The 17,797-nt window shown below is 54.1% G+C and overlaps 1 non-coding gene across 1 annotated transcript; it reads right to left on the bottom strand.

Moving 5' to 3' along the window:
* Positions 1-1,617: 1,617 nt before the first annotated feature.
* Positions 1,618-1,691, bottom strand: TRNAI-AAU (transfer RNA isoleucine (anticodon AAU)). The gene has a single exon. It is a non-coding gene; the product is annotated as a tRNA-Ile (tRNA).
* Between the last annotated feature and the right edge of the window lie 16,106 nt (positions 1,692-17,797).

The following is a 17,797-nucleotide window of genomic DNA, read 5'->3' on the forward strand; positions in this document are numbered from 1 at the left end:
AGGATGCCCCAGTGGTCCACAGTTACAAGAAGGAGGACCTCACAAAAACAACTATTGGGGAATCCCTGGCTTTACTGAGTTGGGAAAGTTCCTGGTAAGGACAATTCAACGTCTTGCTTGCACACACGGGGGAGGTTTGCAGAGCCGTGATATTTCAGGCTGTTGAGGTCCTACATGGATGCCATTTTCCCACTTGCTCTGCAATAGCAGAGGTTTAGAGAATTTAAATAGAATCTACATCTCTGCTTTATTGTCCTCATCTTCTTGGTTCTTTCGGTAAAGTCACGTAGAAGGGAAATAATACAAAATAAAACAAAATAATTCTCACGACGTTTCGGCCACAACGCAAGCAGCCGTCCTGAGGTGAAGACCAGGTTTGTTGGACAGTGTCTCCCCGACAGACCTTTTCTTCACCTAAGGACGGCTGCTTGCGTTGTGGCCGAAACGTCGTGAGAATTATTTTATGTTTTTATTTTATTTCCCTTCTACGTGAATTTACCGAAAGAACCAAGAAGATGAATCCCTGCAGTCACGAAAGCTTTACATCGAAAATTATTGTCCTCGTCAAGGCGTGAGATACTATTAAGAGACCAGACTTTTGCTCACGGCATGCCCAAGTAGTTTCTGTTCGGGTAGATGTAAGAGCCAAGCCGGGTGCGGCACGGGTTCCAGAGGAGATGGGCTGATGTGGTACACGACGATTTGGAGTGGTGGACTTCGCGATGACTGGTACCAGCGATGTCAAGATCAGCCTCTGGAGGAGGCTCATGGATGGCACCACCGAGCAATCGAAGGCTCGTAACGAGTGAAGCACCGGGAGGATAAAACGCAGCGATTTTGCAAAGTTGGGGGCACAGTTCGTGCATCTGCCGGTCATCTCAGTCAACTCGTAAACTTTGGCCTGTCCGCCAGCAACTGACCCACGCATCACGTGGCCCCAAAGTGGACCTCGCCTGGCACACGCGCCGGTGGTGATGTCACCGCCACCCTGTGGCGAAAAGCGGCTGTTGTGAAGGGGTGGCGTGTGTCTCGTGTACACATCGGGTCTCGGTAGCTGAGCAGAATTTCAGCCTGCATAGCGCTGGGGTGGGCGACCGCTGTGCATACCGAGGTTGGCTATAGGCGGCGGCGGCTGCTGCTGTGGGGCGATGTGGTGGCCAGCAGAGGGCAGTACACCAATTATAAATTGTTGTCCTGTACTTCTACGGTCACGTTGCCTGTGCTCCGCGCCCTGAACCACACTGCACTGACACAGCGTGCAGAGCGGTGCGACTCCGCGCGACGTGGTCAGGACCTCATCCAGCAGTGAGTGGGTTGATCAACAAAGGCCCCCCCCTGTACGACGAGTGCACGCTCCCTACGTTCACCGCTAGGGGGCGGCCGAGTCCCGGGGTAATGGATGAGGCGGCGCTGCTCACGATCTCGCTCCACCACGTGCTCCGCTCCGTGTTAAGTTCAGGCGCTCACCTCTCCCATCCCGTGGTTCTTTGCGCGCTGTCGAGCTCCTGTTCCGTTATTTCTGCAATCATCCAGCAGTGGGTCGACCCTGGTTGAGGGCGATTAGTAAACACAAATCACAGCGCTGTTGTAGCTCACAAACATTATAAAAGTAATATGTGGCCCGTACGGGGATCGAACCCGCGACCTTGGCGTTATTAGCACCACGCTCTAACCAGCTGAGCTAACCGGCCACTGATGCAGGTGGGGGTCGCTAACGCAGCAGAGATAGCAACGTCTCTCACCACATACTCACCACGCAGAGTGACATCCTCACCAAATACCGCATAAGCAGAACTAAATTGTATCTCCACAAATAACAAGAATACTAATAAATTCTAGAGTTTAAGCTTTCGTGACTGCAAGGATTCATATTGTTAGGTTTTTTCGGTAAAGTCACGTAGGTAAAACAATAAAATTAATAAAAGTAATCACGACGTTTCGGAGGCAACACAAGCTTCCGTCTTCAGGTGGAACCGTCACAGCCACGACAGCTGTATCAAGTAAATGAGAGATTGCAGGAGCTACCACTCCGTATATATAATACTCCGTATATATACTTTTATTAATTTTAATGTTTTACCTACGTGACTTTACCGAAAAAACCTAAGAATATGAATACTAATAAAACAAATGTTCGTGCATGTGGCTGTCTTTCCAGGCAAACATGACCGACCGCATTTGTTTAAGCACGTGGTTTCGACGTTCTGGGTCTCATCAGCAGAATGAGACTTGATAAAACAATTGCTATTGTGTTACCAGATCTTAATGTCAGCGCATGGCCATCACCATCATTAACAGCCATGCTCAATCCACTGCTGGATGAAGGCATCCCTCCACACCAAGCTGCCACCACCTCTCACGATTCTATTCTTCTCATATGCACACGTTTTGTTCTGGCGAACAGCAAAACATGGGATTTTACAATGCTTGTAAGGAAAATTGTGAGATTTTAAAAACTTTGTGAGGTAAATGTATCTAATTCATCCCGTATTCAATCGCTTTATCATCTAATTCATTCTTACCTCATTCACGCATATCTCTCCTTCAATTTCATTTTCACCTCATTCAATCATTGACACCTCTCATTCATTCGTATTCTTTCCTAATTGAATCACTAGTTTCCTCTAATTAATTTTCATTATTACTTAGTTAAATCACTTATGCCTGTTATTCATTTCTCATTCTGGCCTCATTCAATCACTCCCTCAAGTACCACCCACAAGACTTCCTGAGACTCCAATGACTTCGTGGCCTAGCCGTTGCTAGGGACACCGTTCCTCGGGACATCGTTGCTAGGGACACCGTTGCTAGGGACACCGTTGCTCGGGACACCGTTGCTCGGGACATCGTTGCTAGGGACACCGTTGCTCAGGACATCGTTGCTAGGGACACCGTTGCTAGGGACATCGTTGCTCGGGACATCGTTGCTTGGGACACCGTTGCTAGGGACTCCGTTGCTCGGGACACCGTTGCTCGGGACACCGTTGCTAGGGACACCGTTGCTCGGGACACCGTTGCTCGGGACACCGTTGTTCGGGACACCGTTGCTAGGGACACCGTTGCTCGGGACACCGTTGCTCAGGACACCGTTGCTCAGGACACCGTTGCTCGGGACACTGTTGCTAGGGACACCGTTGCTCAGGATACCGTTGCTCGGGACATTGTTGCTAGGGAAACCGTTGCTCGGGACACCGTTGCTCGGGACATCGTTGCTAGGGAAACCGTTGCTCATGATACCGTTGCTCGGGACATCGTTGCTAGGGAAACCGTTGCTCGGGACATCGTTGCTCGGGACACCGTTGCTCGGGACACCGTTGTTCGGGACACCGTTGCTAGGGACACCGTTGCTCGGGACACCGTTGCTCAGGACACCGTTGCTCAGGACACCGTTGCTCGGGACACTGTTGCTAGGGACACCGTTGCTCAGGATACCGTTGCTCGGGACATTGTTGCTAGGGAAACCGTTGCTCGGGACACCGTTGCTCGGGACATCGTTGCTAGGGAAACCGTTGCTCATGATACCGTTGCTCGGGACATCGTTGCTAGGGAAACCGTTGCTCGGGACATCGTTGCTAGGGACACCGTTGCTTGAGACACCGTTGCTAGGGACACCGTTGCTAAGGGACACCGTTGATAGGGACACCGTTGCTAAGGGACACCGTTGCGCGGCTGACAATTGGCCCTCTTGGCCAACAGAGAAAGGTTTTATTCCCTAGTGCACATAAGCACGTTAGCGTAGCGAGCTTTTGCATTTTGTAGTCCACATAATGAGTTTTTCGTTTATAACTCGGCAACCCAAGGTCGTATAATCTTTTTTTCTGCTTGCACACCCTCAGACAACGGGGCTATCAAACGATTCCAAATGTGATCAAGTAGCTATAAAAAAAATGTGGATTTGTATGAAGTGTTTTAAAAGTTCGTACGTCCATACAGACAGCCAAACAAAACAAACAACTAGGTTATGTGAGTACTGTATATATATAAATACAGATGGATAGATTGATCCGCCTGGCGCGTGCACGCGAGCTTTCCATTCAATGAGCTGCTCTACATCATTTCCCCGTCACTATCCTTGGCCATCTGCCTGTGCGGCGCTTCTCCACTTCACAGTGATGATATTTATTATTACTGCGACTACTACTACTACAGGGTTCCTTGGAACACTTTTCAGAGTCAATATCATTCAGTTACACAAAGGCTCCCAACAATCAGCCACGACTACGATGATGTTGATGTCTCTCTCTCTCTGTCTGTCTCGACGTGAGCCGCGTTCATAGCGGACTCCCATTTCGCTCTGTCCGTGATATTTACTCAAGGTTACAGGGGTGTTAATTCTAGATTTGAAGCTTTCGTGACTGCAATGATTCATATTCTTAGGTTTTTTCGGTAAAGTCACGTAGGTAAAAAATTTAAATTAATAAAAGTAAAATAAAAATAAAATAAAAATCACGACGTTTCGGAGGCAACACAAGCTTCCGTCTTCAGGTGGAACCGTCTCACTTGATACAGCTATCGTGCTGTGACGGTTCCACCTGAAGACAGAAGCTTGTGTTGCCTCCGAAACGTCGTGATTTTTATTTTATTTTACTTTTATTAATTGAAAAATTTTACCTACGTGACTTTAGCGAAAAACAAACCTAAGAATATTACAGGGGTGGCCAATCTGTTACAGACCCAAGGCCCAACAAGTGCCCGTGAGTTCCGTAAAGAGGCAAGTGTACAATATATAGCGGCGGGTGATTTTGGCACAGCACGGGAGACATTCGTTCTTCCTCGCTACGACTGTGAGAGCACATTCTACGTTATGCCCCTTCGACAGAGACGCGTGTGATGGATTAAAGAGCCGCATGCTTGCTGCTCAATAACTTTTCATTGGATAACTCCATCCAGTTGTTCAAATTGCTCGTGGTACTTAATTCGCTGTTTTCCACGGCTTCTTGTGGTACCTCTAATTATTTCGGTCTAACCCACACTCATATTCAGTGTTTTGTTTTCTTATTACATGTCCAAGAAATATAACTTTGGCTTGCCCCAATTATTCTCTTTCATTTTCTGAGGAATCATACACGAGCGAGAAGTCAACAGCAGCAACCAGAAGGTGAGGGAGGCAACAACTATCAACAATTGCCCAAGATCTGAAATCCTATATATATGTTTTCAGCCAATTAATGATGAGTGTCCATGCACGTCGACCAAATGTGTGATAATTTCGCTAATTGTAATTAAAATATCCGAATGGGGGGGTGGTGATAATAGCAACATGATACACTGGCTGACAGTGGCGCAGTGGTAACGCCTATGGGTTCTAGTCCCGACCCGGGCACTCTGTGTGGAGTTTATATGTACTCCTCCTGTGATGCGTAGTGTGTGAGTGTGTGAGTGTGGAGAGTTTATATCTTCCCCATCCCCTGTGATGCAATGCGATTGCGTGAGAGTGTGAGTGAGTGTGTGGAGTTTATATGTACTCCCTCTGTCCTGCATAGTGTGAGAGTGTGAGAATGTGGAGTTTATATCTCCCCCCTCTGTGCTGCAATATGAGTGCGTGAGAGTGTGAGTGTGTAGAGTTGAAATCCCCCCCCCCCCCCGATGCAATGTGAGTGTGTGAGAGTGTGAGTGTGTGAGAGTGTGTGGAGTTTATATGTACTCCCCCTAATATGCAGTGTGTGTGAGTTTGTGCACCTAGCCTGGCACAAGCGCTCTGGTGACGCCACTGCCACACAGTGGCGAACAGCTCTTGTTGCTGTTCGAATTTGCATGTGTCCCCCTGTTCTGCGATGGCTTTACTCCCATAACTAAACACGCAACACACGCGTAAGATGCAACTGGCGTTGGTTAAAAACATTCCCAATACCTAGACATTACCTGCAAATGACTCAATGGGAATTATACATCGCAGCGACATCGCTCCGTAACTGCGAAAACCTGGCAGGACCCTCCACAAAAGAGTCTCAAGACTCGGTTGGGCGTTCCTGTGTAAGCAAGCGGAATGAAAAAAACCCCAATAAAGTATACTGGGTTTGTGGTTGAAAACGAAGGCTCTTGGCTGCGTGAGTTGGCTCAGACAAAAGCGATGCCAATGGGGGGGGGGGGGGGGTGAGGTTACCTGTGCGCGAGTCACGTGGTGCGGGCTCTGGGTCGTCTTACCTGGTGAGGGGCGGGGTGAGGGGCGGGGTGAGGGGCGGGGTGAGGGGCGGGGTGAGGGGGGTTTCGCTGGGCTCCTGTTGCCTGTGTGAGGAGGAGTGGCCATGATGAAGACGTCCCCCATTAATCGGCACCGCGCAATCAGCGGCGGTGATTTGTGAACAGGAGAGAGTGGTGACAGCGGACAGGTGAGAACCTGTCTCCCCTTGTCTCTGTGTCTCCCCGCGGAAACCATTTGTCTACCTTCTTCTATCTCTCGGTGTCTCTCTGCTTCTCTGTGCCTCCCGTATCTGCCTGTCCCCGTGTGTCTCTCCGTGTCTGCTCCTGTCTCCCCGCGTATCCCTATGCCTCCTTACGTCTCACCGTCTCTCTCCCAATGTCCCCATATCTCCCTTGCCGTGTGTTCCCCCCCCCCTGCCTCCCCTTGTCTCCCCGTGTCTCCCCGTGTCCCCCCCCCCGTCCTGTCTCCCCGTGTCTCCCCGCGTCCCCCCCGTCCTGTCTCCCCGTGTCTCGCCGTGTCCCCTCCCGTTCTGTCTCCTCGTGTCTCCCCGTGTCTCCCCGTCCTGTCTCTCCGTGTCTCCCCGTGTCCCCCCCCCCGTCCTGTCTCTCCGTGTCTCCCCGTGTCCCCCCCCGTTCTGTCTCCCCGTGTCTCCCCGTGTCCCCCCCCCCCGTCCTGTCTCTCCGTGTCTCCCCGTGTCCCCCCCCGTTCTGTCTCCCCGTGTCTCCCCGTGTCCCCCCCCCCCCCCGTCCTGTCTCTCCGTGTCTCCCCGTGTCCCCCCCCCGTCCTGTCTCCCCGTGTCTCCCCGTGTCCCCCCCCCCCCCGTCCTGTCTCCCCGTGTCTCCCCGTGTCCCCCCCCCGTCCTGTCTCTCCGTGTCTCCCGTGTCCCCCCCCCCGTTCTGTCTCCCCGTGTCTCCCCGTGTCCCCCCCCCCCCGTCCTGTCTCCCCGTGTCTCCCCGTGTCCCCCCCCCGTCCTGTCTCCCCGTGTCTCCCCGTCTCCGCACGTCCCACCGTGCTCCTGTCTCCGGCAAAGGTCACAGAGAAAATACGGGAAGGGGGGCACTTTTGCGGAGGGGGGGGCACAGTGGGAATAGGAAATACGTGTAAGGGGGGTGGGGGGATAAACGAGGCACAGGGTGGGTTGGGGGGGGAGGGGGGTTAGAAGGGGTCACAGGGGTCACGGAGGCGGGGGGGGGGGAGTAGGAGGTTGGGGGGTTCAGACCCCTTCCGCCCTCCCCCTCTGGGGTCCCCGGGCGTGAGTCCCACGAGGTGGCGGATCTCGACTCAGACTAAACACAACGGCGGGGGCGGACAGGCGGGGGGCGGGCGGGTGGGGGGGGAGGGGACAATTTCCAAAATTCCTTCATCTGGGCCGAGAAAACCCGAGAGACGCGGGGGGGGGGGGGGGCAGAAGCCATGGGTGGCCCCCTCCTCCCTCCGTGAGACGTGAGAACCACGAAGACGTCTGACACAGACACAGCTGTAATCACGGCTTCATCTCTCTCTCGATCTCTTTCGGAACGCCGCAATAGGCTGGCTTGGAGTTGTGATTTTCGGCGTAAGGCACTGCCACTAGAGTGCACGAGGAATGCATATACGCATAAGAATTGTACATTGTTGTACCACCGTATAACCCTATAATCCTGTGAACAGGTTTATAAAATGGGTAAGAAAAATAATGCGAGTAGGACGTGACGCGCCGATATAATTAGCGCTAATTCGGGACTGTTATGGCTGAGATTAAGCACCCGGTATAATAACAACGCAACAATGCACGGAGCTTTCCCAATCCACTGCTGGATGAAAGCCTCCCAAGCCCCGTCGGTCATTGAATCGTCTGACCATACTTCACCACGCTGGTAAACGCGGATTGGTAAAGAAGGGAGGGGGGGCGTTAGGAACGGTGCTGATAATTAAATCGCCACTGATGTGAGCCGTCGTCTGGACTCAGACTCAGGTCGTCGGGTATCTGACAGTGCAGTGGCCGCTAACCGCTGCGCGACCGCTCCTTCGAATGTAGAACTCTTTCATGGACATCTTTTTCACAGCCCATCAGTCTTGTCGTGATCTTACCTGGCGAAATAAGGCCGTGGTGGCTGATGAGATGTGTACACTTTTTTTATTTTTTGTATGCAGAGAGACACATGAAAGCGAATGTTCTGCGAAATTTTTGTTATTCCAAAGAACACAGGATGAGATGTTACTATCCTTTGTGCAAGCACTTCTCCACAACGACGCTATAACGAACACTTTGTGTTATATAACATAATTTTGCGTCCAAACTCGGACCCACATCTTAGTGAAAGTGGGCCCTTGCCTGTAACCATCTGGCAGTTTACCAGCAATTGATTCCAGCGAGCCCCACGCTGCTGATGAGACACTGAAGGTCGAAACCGGCCCCACGGCCAGATGGGATTTTTGTAAAAAAAAAGAAATAAGTTATTACATTTTCTGTGGAAAGACAGATGTATGTTGGAGACGTAAAGTCTGCTCGTCAAGTTGGTGAAATAAAGGACGTCACTCACGGTGCGGTGATATCAACAGTCTCTCACCTGGTTAAATAAACAGCCGTAAATTACTGCCGACATCGAATCCCAGTGCTCGTTACCTTGGCAAGTAAAGGACGTCACTTACGGGCGACGTTGAATCTCGGTGTACAGTACTTTCTCCTCGTTAAATAAAGGCAGTACATTCATCTCAGTTGTGCTCTCTCAAGGTATCTCTACCAACATTAATGATGATTTACAGAGGGCAAAGTCACGTAGAAGGGAAGTAATAAAATAATAAAAATAAAACATAATAAAATAATTCTCACGACGTTTCTCACGACGTGCGTTGTGGCCGAAACGTCGTGAGAATTGTATTTTATTATGTTTTATTGTTATTATTTTATTACTTCCCTTCTACGTGACTTTACCGAAAGAACCAAGAAGATGAATCCCTGCAGTCACGAAAGCTTTAAATCGAAATTTCCAGTGGGCTTACGGTTAATTAAAGGACGTCCTCGTTTTGCGTTTGTGGTGACGGGAGGGAGCAGGGTTGGGTGCGTGAACCCCACAGATAACCCGGTCCGGTTGGACTCCCGTTCTGTGACGATCCCCTAAGTACAAGCCCATCCTATAGGAGGGGTCAATGAGAGACCCCCCCCCCCACGCCGCCTCATCACCGTGAAGGCGCCTTCGTGTGATCGGGGAGGGGGCAGCGAGTGGAAGCGAGCGTGTGTGAGAGTGTGTGCGTGTGTGAGAGAGTGTGTGCGTGTGTGAGAGAGAGTGTGTGCGTGTGTGAGAGAGAGTGTGTGCGTGTGTGAGAGAGTGTGTGCGTGTGTGAGAGTGTGTGCGTGTGTGTGAGAGTGTGTGCGTGTGTGTAAGAGTGTGTGCGTGTGTGGGAGAGTGTGAGAGAGTGTGAGAGAGTGTGAGTGTGTGAGAGAGTGTGTGCGTGTGTGAGAGAGTGTGAGAGAGTGTGGGAGAGTGTGCGTGTGTGAGAGAGTGTGTTCGTGCGTGAGAGAGTGTGAGAGAGTGAGGGAGAGTGTGTGCGTGTGTGAGAGAGGGTGTTCGTGTGTGAGAGAGTGTGAGAGAGTGAGGGAGAGTGTGCGTGTGTGAGAGAGTATGGGAGATTGTGAGAGAGTGTGTGCGTGTGTGAGAGAGTGTGAGAGAGTATGGGGGAGTGTGCGTGTGTGTGAGAGTGTGTGCGTGTGTGCGAGAGTATGGGGGAGTGTGAAAGAGTGTGAAAGAGTATGGGAGAGTGAGAGAGTGAATCTGTAAGTGTGTGTGGGTGTGAGAGTGTGGGAGAGAGTGAATGTTTAAGTGTGCGTGGGTGTGAGAGAAAGTGTGGGAGAGTGTGATAGAGTGTGGGAGAGTGTGATAGAGTGTGGCAGAGTGTGTGATAGTGAAAGTGTGAGAGATTGTGTATTGTAGTGTGAGAGAGTGTGAGAGAGTGAATGTGTAAGAGTGTGGGGGATGTGAAAGTGTGAGAGAGAGAGGACATGTGTGTGAGAGTACAGTATATGGGGGAGCGGTGGGGTAGCGGTTAGCGCGCTGCACGAAGAACCCGGCGACCCGAGTTCGATTCCTGGCCAACACTTATATAAATCGGTTCTGGGCCTCCCATAGGTTGGCTCAGCCTCAAATGAGTACCTGGTGCGATGTGTAAACATCGCAGCTGGGAAGACAAAGGCGGAGGTGGGCGTGGTGCTGGCCACCCACCCCCTCGTGTGCCGTGCTGGCCTTCATAGGTGCTCGTAGACATCACTTGCCCCTACAGTCTGTTAAAGCTATAGGGGAGGGGGGGGCTCTTTGTGTTGAGCAGATGTTCTTGCTTGGACTCAGCGTGCGCTCAAGATGTTTTGTGGATGCGCTTATACCGGAACAGATTGTTGGCGATTCCATGTCCATGGGCTGCACAGAAGTCTAACAACTTCCTCCCGTTGTTATTGAGCTGATCTGGCCCATGCCTTCCAATCACTCAAATTCAAAGTGTTTGCGTCACGACCCCACGCGGGCGTTATCGTTCACCCAACAGGACGACTCTATCCCGCGGGGCCACGTTAGCCAGCACCTTGAGCCTTGCCTGCATCCCACCAATCGTGTCCATCTTCGGTGGGGGCAAAGGCAACCACCACCATTTATCACCTCCTGTTGATGGGGAGGTGAGTTCACAGAAGCCTCGGACTGCCTTCCAAATCTACAGGGTGCGTAAAAACATGTTAACGCTTATATGGGACTATCGTTTTCAGTTGAAAAGGAACGGATAATACACTGTAACATGTTAACACGTGCCTGGAATCTTCTCCAGGTGGTCTCCAGAGCCCGGAGGCACATTTCTCGTGGTATTGTTGCAAATGCTCAGAAGTGTTAACATCTTTTTGAAGCACCCTGTATTTAACCCTAGGACTGTAGAGGACTGTCCATCCCTCGTGGTGACAGGAGCCAGAACCAGTACACAGAGGCCGTACTGGTCCAGCTCCCCACAGAGAAGTTGCAGCCTCTCCTCTCCAGTGAGCATTCGTGCATTCCACGTGGCCAGCCGTAGTAAATGGTTCCGCGAAACCGGGGTTTGGCCAGGGGACGTCATGGACGCCCGTGACCCATCGGGCCTCTGGTGCATGCTCACGGTGCATGTCCATGTGGTTGGCAAACCAAAATAACAAGAAGAGCAAACATTCGAATTCGGTAAAAAAAAAATCAATATTTCAAGAGATGCGATGCATTTGAATTCGAGACGGTGGTCCTGATTAAATAACTTCCGCGGAGCAGCCCTTGAAGAGGTGCACGCGGCTCCACAGCCGAAGGTTGCCGACCCCTGCCAAAGCACAATCTGTGGCCGCGGCTCTCCGGTTCGTGACGTGGAGGGATCATTCGCGCCTCGCACCGCACCAGAGCCCCCGTTTTCCTCTCTCGTGGCTGGCACGTTGATAACGGCCGTGGCCTCGCGGCGAGAAGGGCCGAGGTTCGATTTCCAATTCGGTCGCCGTTTCCGCTGTGGAGTTTTTGTAAGTTCGCCCCCTGTTCTTCACGAGGTTCCTCTGGGCTTTCCAGTACCCTCATATGGCCAAACATCCCAATGATGAAATTATTGAGGATTACGCCTCCGACTGTGACAACTTGATGGGACCCTCCTGAAAAAAAGTCTCGTAAGGCTTTCCTGGAGAGCCAAACATCATGCAATAACATGAAGATTTCCCCATTGTAAAGTGAGGATGCCATGAGATTGTCTAATATCAATCAGCCCCCCACCCAACCCTGTGGAATTGCTGACACTGCATTACGGGTGGTGGCATAGCCCAGGGGAAGGGGCATGGGCCAGGGGATAGGGGGCATGGGCCAGGGGATAGGGGGCATGGCGCTGCTACGGAGGAGCGTGAATTTGGGTGGATCACGCGGACGTCTGGTGGGGCAGGGCCCAATCCAACCACCCCCTAGTGCCGGCCCCAGTGGAGCCAAGCGGTGCGTGAGATCTGTCCCGGGCCTTCCTGAGGCCGACTCAACCTTACTCGAGCACGAGGCTCGCTGTTTTAACATCGCTGCTTGACAGACAAATGCGCATGGGGGTTGTTGTTGGCTGCACCACCTCAGAACTCGCGCCAGCGGTCTGCAACGGCACATGGGGGGGGAGGGTGGTCTATGTGCTTCGTGTGTTGTTTGAGAGCTGTGTGTGTGTGTGTACAGAGGACACACACACAGCTCTCAAACAGCACACGCGCAACATACACACACGACACACAAACCACTCACAGACTCCTTACAACGCGCATACACACATTGCACACTTATCTCACACACACACACCTGATATAACACCAAAGACAAAAATCCTCCGCAAAGCCGGCACAGACTTAAGCGAGCCGGCACCTATGAAGGCCGGCAGGGAACACGAGGGGGTGGGTGGCCAGCACCACGCTCGGCCCCAGTGTCTCCCCTGTGGCGATGTTCAAACACCGCACCAGGTACTCATTTGATGCTGAGTCGACCTAGGGGAGGCCCAGGACTGGTTCAGATATCGTTCGTGAGCGGAAATTGAACTCGGGTGTGCACTACCGCTGCCCACATATACATGTAACCCACACACACCCCTCTATATACCCCTCTTACACACACACACCTCTACACACCCCTCTTACACACACACACACCCCTACACACCCCTCTTACACACACACACACCTCTATATACCCCTCTTACACACACACACCTCCACACACCCCTCTTACACACACACACCCTCTACACACCCCTCTTACACACACACACACCCTCTATATACCCCTCTTACACACACACCCTCTACACACCCCTCTTACACACACACACCTCTACACACCCCCCTTACACACACACACACCCCCCTACACACCCCCCTTACACACACACACCTCCACACACCCCTCTTACACACACACACACACCCCTCTACAGACCCCTCTTACACACACACACACACCCTCTACACACCCCTCTTACACACACACACCTCTACACACACCCTTACACACACACCTCTACACACACCCCCACACACACACCTCTACACACACCCCTCTTACACACACACACCCTCTACATACCCCTCTTACACACACACCTTTACACACCCCTCTTACACACACACCTCTACACACCCCTCTTACACACACACACACACACCCCTCTACAGACCCCTCTTACACACACACACACCCCTACACACACCCCTCTTACACACACACACCTCTACACACCCCTCTTACACACACACACCCCTCTACAGACCCCTCTTACACACACACACACATCCCTACACACACCCCTCTTACACACACACACCTCTACACACCCCTCTTACACACACACAAACCTCTACACACCTCTCTTACACACACACACACCCTCTACAGACCCCTCTTACACACACACCCCCCGCCCCCCGCTGATGCTGTGATAAGCTCTGTTGGTAGGGGGTGGGCGTTAGAGGAGGGCAGGGGGATGGGGGAGTGGTGTTGATTTTCCTCCCCGATCTGATCGGGAGTCGCGATTAAAACGGAACAATTACAGAGCACGCGGTGGGGGGGCAGGAGGGGAGGGGCACCCCCCCCCCCCCCCCACTCTCGCCCCCACTGAGAGTTTGAATGAAGCCGCTTCTTCTTGGGATGAAACGGCGCGAGACGGGGACGACGACGACGATGATGGCGGCGGCGAGTTTATGATGATGAGTTAATGATGAGTTGATGATGATAATGACGGGTCTTTAATAGTGGTCATTAGGTGATTATGCGGTAGTCGTGATGACGATGGTGACCGGAGACGACAGCGGAGGAGAGCGCGAGGGGTGGGAGGGGGGGAGCTGGGAAGAAGAGCGAGCGGAGAGTTCGAGGAGAGAGCGGAGGGAGAGTGTGGGGACAGGGGAGAGTGTGGGGAGAGGGAAGGGAGAGTGTGGGTCAGAGAGGAGAGTGTGGGGAGAGGGAAGAGAGAGTGGGGAGAGGGGAGAGTGTGGGGAGAGTTAAGGAGAGTGTGGGGAGAAGGGAGAGTGTGGGGAGAGGGGAGAGTGGGAGAGGAAGAGAGAGTGGGGAGAGGGGAGAGTGTGGGTCAGAGGGGAGGGTGTGGGGAGAGGGAAGGGAGAGTGTGGGGAGAGGGGAGAGTGTGGGGAGAGGGGAGAGTGTGGGTCAGAGGGGTGAGTGTGGGGAGAGGGAAGGGAGAGTGTGGGGAGAGTGTGGGGAGAGTGTGGGGAGAGGGGAGAGTGTGGGGAGAGTGTGGGTCAGAGGGGAGAGTGTGGGGAGAGGGAAGGGAGAGTGTGGGGAGAGGAGAGAGTGTGAGGAGAGGGAAGGGAGAGTGTGGAGAGAGTGTGGGGAGAGGGGAGAGTGTGGGTCAGAGGGGAGAGTGTGGGGAGAGGGGAGAGTGTGGGGAGAGGGAAGGGAGAGTGGGGAGAGTGTGGATCAGAGGGGAGAGTGTGGGGAGAGGGAAGAGCGTGGGGGAGGGCAATCCTCTCGCTCGACTCGGCCGCTCGCAAAGAACAAAGCGCCTCTTGCCAGACCCCACCACGTTACATCGCCCGCAGCGTTACCCCTCCACGTTACATCGCCTGCAGCGTTACCCCTCCACGTTACATCGCCTGCAGCGTTACCCCTCCACGTTACATCGCCTGCAGCGTTACCCCTCCACGTTACATCTCTTGCAGCGTTACCCCTCCACGTCACATCGCCTGCAGTGGCGTTACCCCTCCACGTTACATCGCCTGCAGCGTTACCCCTCCACGTTACATCGCCTGCAGCGTTACCCCTCCACGTTACATCGCCTGCAGCGTTACCCCTCCACGTTACATCGCCCGCAGCGTTACCCCTCCACGTTACATCGCCTGCAGCGTTACCCCTCCACGTTACATCTCCTGCAGCGTTACCCCTCCACGTTACATCGCCTGCAGCGTTACCCCTCCACGTTACATCGCCTGCAGCGTTACCCCACCACGTTACATCGCCCGCAGCGTTACCCCTCCACGTTACATCGCCTGCAGCGTTACCCCTCCACGTTACATCGCCTGCAGCGTTACCCCTCCACGTTACATCGCCTGCAGCGTTACCCCTCCACGTTACATCGCCTGCAGCATTACCCCTCCACGTTACATCTCTTGCAGCGTTACCCCTCCACGTTACATCGCCTGCAGTGGCGTTACCCCACCACGTTACATCGCCCGCAGCGTTACCCCTCCACGTTACATCGCCTGCAGCGTTACCCCTCCACGTTACATCGCCTGCAGTGGCGTTACCCCTCCACGTTACATCGCCTGCAGCGTTACCCCTCCACGTTACATCGCCTGCAGTGGCGTTACCCCTCCACGTTACATCGCCTGCAGTGGCGTTACCCCTCCACGTTACATCGCCTGCAGCGTTACCCCTCCACGTTACATCGCCTGCAGTGGCGTTACCCCTCCACGTTACATTGCCTGCAGCGGCGTTACCCCTCCACGTTACATCGCCTGCAGCGTTACCCCTCCACATTACATCGCCTGCAGCGGCGTTACCCCTCCACGTTACATCGCCTGCAGCGTTACCCATCCACGTTACATCGCCTGCAGCGTTACCCCTCCACGTTACATCGCCTGCAGTGGCGTTACCCCTCCACGTTACATCGCCTGCAGCGTTACCTCTCCACGTTACATCTCCTGCAGCGGCGTTACCCCTCCACGTTACATCGCCTGCAGCGTTACCCCTCCACGTTACATCGCCTGCAGTGACGTTACCCCCCCACGTTACTCGCCTGCAGTGGCGTTACCCCTCCACGTTACATCGCCTGCAGCGTTACCCCTCCACGTTACATCTCCTGCAGCGTTACCCCTCCACGTTACATCGCCTGCAACGTTACCCCTCCACATTACATCGCCTGCAGCGTTACCCCTCCACGTTACATCGCCTGCAGCGGCGTTACCCCTCCACGTTACATCGCCTGCAGCGTTACCCCTCCACGTTACATCGCTTGCAGCGTTACCCCTCCACGTTACATCGCCTGCAGCGTTACCCCTCCACGTTACATCGCCTGCAGCGTTACCCCTCCACATTACATCGCCTGCAGCGTTACCCCTCCACGTTACATCGCCTGCAGCGTTACCCCTCCACGTTACATCGCCTGCAGCGTTACCCCTCCACATTACATCGCCTGCAGCGTTACCCCTCCACATTACATCGCCTGCAGCGGCGTTACCCCTCCACGTTACATCGCCTGCAGTGGCGTTACCCCTCCACATTACATCGCCTGCAGCGTTACCCCTCCACATTACATCGCCTGCAGCGGCGTTACCCCTCCACGTTACATCGCCTGCAGTGGCGTTACCCCTCCACGTTACATCTCCTGCAGCGTTACCCCTCCACGTTACATCGCCTGCAGCGGCGTTACCCCTCCACGTTACATCTCCTGCAGCGTTACCCCTCCACGTTACATCGCCTGCAGCGTTACCCCTCCACGTTACATCTCCTGCAGCGTTACCCCTCCACGTTACATCTCCTGCAGCGTTACCCGTCCACGTTACATTGCCTGCAGCGGCGTTACCCCTCCACGTTACATCGCCTGCAGCGTTACCCCTGCACGTTACTCGCCGCGTTACTCGCCGCTCGGGGGGCTGTTTAAATCCCCGCCTCCGATGCCAGAGTAAACTGTTTAAACGACACGGGGGGTAGGGAGGGAGGGCATTGCTGGGTGGGAGACGGGGTGAGTGGGGTGGCTGGGTGAGTGGCTGGGTGAATGAATGGTTGAGCCGATGGCTGGGTGAGTGAGTGGGTGAGTGAGTAGATGGGCGAAGGGGTGAGTGGCTGGGTGAGTGGCTGGGTGAGTGGCTGGGTGAGCAGGGGAGTGAATGAATGGCTGGGTGAGTGGCTGGGTGAATTAATGGTTGAGCCAGTGGTTGAGTGGGTGAGTGAGTGGGTGAGAAGGTGAGTGTTTGGTTCAGGAAGTGAGTGGCTGGTTGAGTGGCTGGGTGAGTGGTTGGGTGAGTGGCTGGGTGATCAGGGGAGTGAGTGTCCTGCTGGGCAATGTCTGGCCATGTTTGTCAATGGAGGCTCTGGGCCCGCGTCAATAAGAACGTGCCTCCTCACGTCACCGCGGTGAGGGACGTTACCGCGACGAGGCCGAGTACAGTCTCCAGTCGAAACATCCACCCTCACCCCCACCCTCACCCCCACCCTCACCCCCACCCTCACCCTCACCCCCACCCTCACCCCCACCCCCACCCTCACCCCCACCCTCACCCCCACCCCCACCCTCACCCCCACCCTCACCCCCACCCTGACCCCCACCCTCACCCCCACCCTGACCCCCACCCTCACTCCCACCCCCCATCCTCACCCTCACCCCCACCCTGACCCCCACCCTCACTCCCACCCCCATCCTCACCCTCACCCCCACCCCCACCTCCACCCTCTCCCCCACCCTCACCCCCACCCTCACCCCCACCCTCACCCCCACCCTCACCCCCACCCTCACCGCTGGTGTCTGTGACGAGCGCCTCCCTCCCTCTCGCCCCTCAATCCCCGCGTTCTCTCTCCCCGTGTAAACATCTCTCTCTCTCTCCACTCTCCACTTACTCTCCACCCCCCGTGCATCATCGGCTCCCCTCTCTCTCTCTCTCTCCCCTCACTCTCCACGTGTAAAATACCTCCTCTCTCCTACCTCCCTCTTCTCTCTCTCTCTCTCACCTCCTCA

This window comes from Lethenteron reissneri, chromosome 14 (genome assembly GCF_015708825.2).
Source record: "Lethenteron reissneri isolate LAM-NWPU_2019-01 chromosome 14, ASM1570882v1, whole genome shotgun sequence".
In the NCBI taxonomy this organism is placed as follows: domain Eukaryota; kingdom Metazoa; phylum Chordata; class Hyperoartia; order Petromyzontiformes; family Petromyzontidae; genus Lethenteron; species Lethenteron reissneri.